The sequence below is a fragment of the Psammomys obesus genome, unplaced genomic scaffold (genome assembly GCF_907164565.1).
Source record: "Psammomys obesus unplaced genomic scaffold, mPsaObe1.curated_primary_1811, whole genome shotgun sequence".
Taxonomy (NCBI): Eukaryota; Metazoa; Chordata; class Mammalia; order Rodentia; family Muridae; genus Psammomys; species Psammomys obesus.
Window position 1 is genome coordinate 38,827,195 of NW_026585895.1, and position 6,209 is coordinate 38,833,403.

Here is a 6,209-nt window from a genome sequence, read left to right on the forward strand (position 1 = left end):
TATGGAGAATGATGCCTCAAACTACTACCAAACATAAAGAGGACATAGACCCCCAGCCCAGATGTAGTATATAGACATCTCAGTCTCCATGTGGGTTCCCTAGTAAAGGGAGAAGAGACAGTCTCTGAAGTGAACTCGCTTGTCTGCTCCTTGATCACTCCCCTGTGGGGTGACCTAGCCAGCCCATGGAGGATGAAGATTCAGACAGTCCTCATGGTACCTGTTAAGTTAGTGCAGTTGGGTAGGAGGACTTCTCCTATCACTGGACCAGGGGAGAGGGAGAGGGGAGGAAGAGAGAGGGAGGATCCAGATGTAGAACTCCCAGCTACTTCTCTCTGTGTGCTTGCATGCTGCCATGCTTCCCACAGTGATGAAAATGGCCTACATCTCTGAAACTGTAAGTAAGCCCCAGTTAAATGCTTTTCTTTTACAAGAGTTGCCATAGTCATGGTGTTTCTTTACAGCATCAGACTACTGAGTAAGATTGCTGAGAAGTAGCCAACAGTCCTAACTATGATGTCTATGAACCAGAACAATGATCAGCACGGTACAATAATCCCCAAGGGTGCCATACAGCATGCATATCTTGGAAGTAACCAACAGCTCTCTCACTGGACTTAAGACATACTCAACAGGAGGGAACTCATTCCTGGTACTGGAAACCAAGCCAACTACCAAGGGTTAGTGAAGTAGTGGATCTTGGAGGAGGCCTACAACTGCCACTTTATTAAACCACCATAATCTACTACATTCTAAATATTTGTCTGTATACCCAAAGAAAAGGATATCCTCAGCCCTCATCAAGAAAATTCTTTGAAACAGACAGAGACCATTGCAGAAAACCTTAGCCAATCAAAATGCAGAGACGTGGCGCACAGCCTCAATTAATACATCAAAAAATGATCCTATATCTGTGACTCAGGGAACAGTTTGGAACAGAGAGTATAAACATTATAAAAACCAGAGGAACAGGGAACTTGCTGTGAGACTGTGTCTCTGAAGTGAATTGAGAAAACCCAGGAGGCCTTAACCCTACACAATGAACGAAGGAATGATGAGAGCAAAAGAAATAGTCTTCCCACAAGAGTACACTAATTGTTAATTTAATATGAAATGGTCAGTCCTGAAAGCATGTGTACAGGTGACATTACACAGACCGAGCAGGCTGCATTTATGTATTTGGGAATGCGTATGTATATACTATTTATGTATTTAAGCATATGTATGTAACAGCAATTAATCATGAATACAGGCCATGTGTTTAAATGAGAGAAGGAGTGGGGGCTATGGGAGGGTTTGGAGGAAGAAAAGGCAAGAGATAAATGGTGCAATTATATTATAATATCAAAAATAAAAGAAATAATTTAAAAGAGAGAGAGAGACATGTTTATTTTTCACTAAAAGAAATGAGAATGACTAGGACATGGAAAAAATAAATAAATCTCAACCCCAAACTGTTAGTCTTGCTGAATATCATGACGTATTTTTTTCTCTAAAATAATAATAATGAAAGTAAAGAAAATGCAGTAATAAAATGTTTAATCAGGTTTTGTGTATGCTGTATGTCTCCCCGTATATAGCATGTGTTTGGGGTCATGTGCACGTGGGTATGCACGCATTTCTATGCCAGAATTTAGTGTCAGCAGTCTTCCACGCTTATGCTTCACCCTTTCTTTCGAGGCAGGGTCTCTCTTTGAGCCTGGAGTTCCGATCTTAGCTGCCCTGGCTGACCAATGAGCTAGGTAAGCCACTTGTTGATCTCTGTTTGCTCCAAGCAGGTTACATGTGTGTGTCATCATGCTTAGCCTTTACCCAGGTGCCAGAGAACTGAGCTGAGCTCTCCATGCTTATGGAGCAGGCACACTGACCGAGCCATCTCTCTTGCCCTTTTAATCACGTTTAAAACATGTGTGACATGCCTGACAAAAATGTCACGATATATTCTCCCCAAACAATGTCATTTTTAATCAAGTGTGCGTCTTCTACACACATATATCTAGCCGTGATATAGCCATTTGCTTCCATTGGGAACGGCTCGGCTAAGCAGAGTTTTTTGGTTATGTAGAATGATTCTGGCTCATCATATTTTAGACTTGGGGAAAAAAAAAACAATGAAGATGTGAAATGGCAGAATGTCACATGCATCCTAAGAGAAATGGTTTTAACTTCTGCAAACAATCCTGTTTTCCTATCTATTAGACAGAGGCCTCAGTAGCTTTGCTCTGGAACACCTTGCAAGAACTTTCTCTGGACAACAGCCTTGGAGGAAATAGTGTCTGACTCTGCAGCAGAGGAGAAGTTTCTTCCCCTCTCAGGATGATGAAGATGATGCCACCCATTGCATTAGAGCTTTGCTTGGAGGCTTTACCTTCATACACTACTGAAGTTTTGCAATTTCAAGTTGTCTCACCTGTTCATAGAAATTCACTATGACAAACAGTTTCTTATAACTCCATTCCTGGTGTCTTCTGGAGACTGGGGAACAAGTGAAGCAAAGGTGAACATAAGGCCCCCACACTCAGGACTTTATAGTTTTCTTCTGCTGCTCCATGTCTGAAGCCTTGACAGACATTTTAACTTGTAAACACAGCAAAACGTCAGGTTCTGATCCTTCATGTTTCCAGTCCTCGCAATCTGAGCTTTTGACCTTTACTCATTTCGTCATGTCAGTCATAGGTCAGTGATCCTTTCTCCTTCGTCTCTACTTTGGGTCACTTTGCTCTGCTCCTGTTTTATTTTCTGATGGCATGTGGGTGCACAGGCCCCATGCAACACAGACACCAGCACACAGTGTGTATCTGGGAATGACCAAAGGTTCTGAGAAGCTTCTTCTCTAACCAACATTTCTGGTTGTGCTTATTGTTGGCAACCTGAATGCTATGTGCATGGTAGCACGGTGCTGGGTTTGAATGACTCATTTACTTCTCACTGGTAGAACAGAAAACTGGTCACAGTAGTTTCATGAACTAGAGTTTTTCAGGGTTTGTTCTCCCATTCCCCTCCTTCTGGGAATTTTATTTTATTTTTTTTTTCTCTTTCTTTTTTTTCTTTTTGATGTGCAAGGCCAGTTAAGTCCTCCATGCATTTCTGGAAAACTAAAACTCCATATCTAAGCCTGTTGAACCTCTTGTCACACAAGTATTTGAAAGAATGATACTTAAGGGAAATAGAAAATGACACTTTCCCCCTCATCTTTGAAGACGAAATGATCCACCCCCTTCAATTCTACCAAGAGATTCCCAGCTCATTTTCCCTAGCAAGAGCTTTAAAGTGTAAAAAAACTCATCAAACATCTTTCCCTCTGAGACAATGTCATCTGAGTTCAAAGGATGCAACAGCCCTGCAAACTGCTGTCTTGTTCCAGCGATAAGGGCTTGGCTTTCATTTTACGTTTGATTCCAAGAAAATCAAATCTGTTTTTATGTACACTATGACTATAACTAAATCAGGAAATTAGGAGAAATAATCTATTTTTGCAGACAGCTGTAGGGGGGGCTCCTTTTTTCATCTTACATTGACTCTTCAGCTCGGTTGTATTTCACTCTCTGGCAGGCTCGAATATTCAAAATGAAAACATACTTTTGCTTCCATGTAATGAAGGAAACCACTGCAGCTCTGGGAAATAACATTGTCTCTTTTCTATAGTGAGCTCTTTTTTTAAAAAAAAAACCCTTCCCTGGCTAAGAAATCAAGAGCAACTCTTATTTGTTTGTACATCTTTCCTCGAATCTAGTCAAAACTCCCGCACCAAAGTGAGCGGAATTTAAACACACACACTAAAATTCCAGCACCACTGACCTACTGAATTAGGATTCCTGTGGACTCGTTATTTCAAAAAGATATCCTGGGATCAGCAGTTTTCGTCGATCAGATGATACCCCATTAGCTATTCCAGGCAAATTTAGCCCAGTCAAAGGTACTCCTTGGGTTTTAAGCACTGAATTGCATGCAACGAAACTAGCCAACCCGGAAACTGGGTGGCTTCTCTTGCTTCCTCCAGAGTAAAGGTATGAAGTGACTGTCAACAGGTTTGCATGTTAAAACACTATTTTTTTTTTTTGGCCACATGACAAGATCCCTGGGACTGATGGAGGAAAGACTGAATGGGGCTTAGGATTTCTGGGGTGTTAGTCTGGGGTTGCAGAATCCTTGTCCAATGGTGAGGCAGAGAACCATGGTAGGAGCCCATGGAGGATACAGCTCCTCACATCCTTGTGTGTAGTAGATGGGAAAAGGGGGACTGAGGACAGACCTTGGCTTTGCAGTCACCATGTTCAAGCCTGAAAGTAGCTACATGGCACTTCTACAAGCCCTCAACTTCCAGCATTTCTCAGAAACCGGAGCCTGAACTCTTTTGAAATTGAAGGCAGCCTAGATTTTGAAGTGAAATGAAACCAAAAGACTAATTTTAGACCTACAAATAAAAACATTCACTAAGTTGACGTGTTAAAAAATAATTTCATATTTGATCAAGGATTTTTCTAGATGTTTAACTTCAAATATCTTATTTTCATATTTAGAAGCATTTGTTCTGTGAACATCTTAGTTATATATTAGTGGCACAGCTAGAAGGAAGAAACGTGACTCTCCCCATCTCTGGCATGCCTGCCTACCTCAATAAATTATATTAAAAACCCCAGTTAGGGAGAGGCAGGACCACACAGGGAGGGCAGTGTAGACAATGGAGGCTGTTCCTTCTGCTGTGACTCATTGCCCTTCCAGCCTTTCAGCCTCCTGTATAGAATCAGATGTCTCTAAGGCTGTAACAAACGAATTAAAGATACAAAGGGAAAATCAGCTCTAAAGACACGATGTTTCAGAATCTACCAGAATCATCACCTAGATCTCCTGGCGTTACCATGCCATTGGACTTTATTCTGTCATAAGAAGAGCATCACCAGGAAACGGTTACAGCTGAAGAATGAAAGTCGGGCTGCTCTTTTGTGGGGTATCCAAACCTCCCACCCCATCCTCCTTATGGGCTCCAGCCGTTTGCTTTCAGCAAATATTTCTAGAGTATTTACTTACAGCACACCAAATCATAGTCTATCTGAGCTTCTCTCTTTGCAGCCAGTGGTTTCTGGCCTCTGGAGACCCGCACGCTCATGGAGGTCCCCTCAGCTTCTCTACACCTCTCCCTTCTCTGCAACTCTTCTGTTCAGTGTCCAGAGCCTCTGCTGACAAAGACTCTCTCCCCCTTGTGCACTGTGTGAAGCTCAGGCTGTTCCATTTTCTGCCTAATTAGCCTCCTTTTCCCACGCTCTATATTATCTCGCCCATTTCTGTATTTATTTCGCAGTTCCATTCTGCTTGTTATGTGTGTCCGCAGCACCCTTCACCCCGTATGCAGTGAATCAATGGTGAGTGGATCGGTCCTAGTTTCGAGTTGCTCAAATGGAATCATTATTTAGAGCTCAGTGTAAGAAGAACAGAGAACACCGAAAAAATAGAAGCTCAGTTTACCTTGATGACTCTTAATGGATATCAAAATCTGGACAGAATTGTTGAAAAGTTCAAGAGAAGCATGAAAGTATGTTCCTTGGTTATTCTCTACTGTAAGTAGGATTCTAGTCTTCTTGTACAAAGGAAAACCCAAAATAAAGTGGCTTCATCATACACATAGGGTTCTTTTGTGTGTAAAGAGAAATATAAAGTTGGGCTATGGCTAACGCTGACTCAGTGAAGTCAATGACTCAGAACAGCAAATATCTAGGTAGCTAGGAAAATTTCATCTTGGCCCTCATGGTCACAGAATGGTTGCATGCCTCCTGCCTTCATGTATGAGTTCCTCACAGAATACCTGGCACTTGAGCAAAAAGAGCTGTTTCAAGTATCTGATGTTGACAGTTTTGCTTTTGTCTTTGGGAACCCAAAAAGTGTCACTTCAAGATGGGTCCATTGACAGCCCAAAATAAAACAGATCTTGTTACATAAGAAGAGAAGACTAATGATGAAGTCACTGTCTGGGTGTTCCCAGAATAAAAGATTAGGTAAGATTTGACCTTTCTAATGCATCCATGAGCTTACATTACTCTTAGATAATGTAATAGTTTTACTTTACAGGTCAGAAAATCTAGGAAGATGAAACAAAAACTGTTCTCAATGACAGACAAGTAAAAACCTATATAATTAGTGAGACCCTCACTCTGCATGCCTGGTGTATACAAATGTATGCATTTAAGCCTGTAGCTATATTGATATATGTGCAT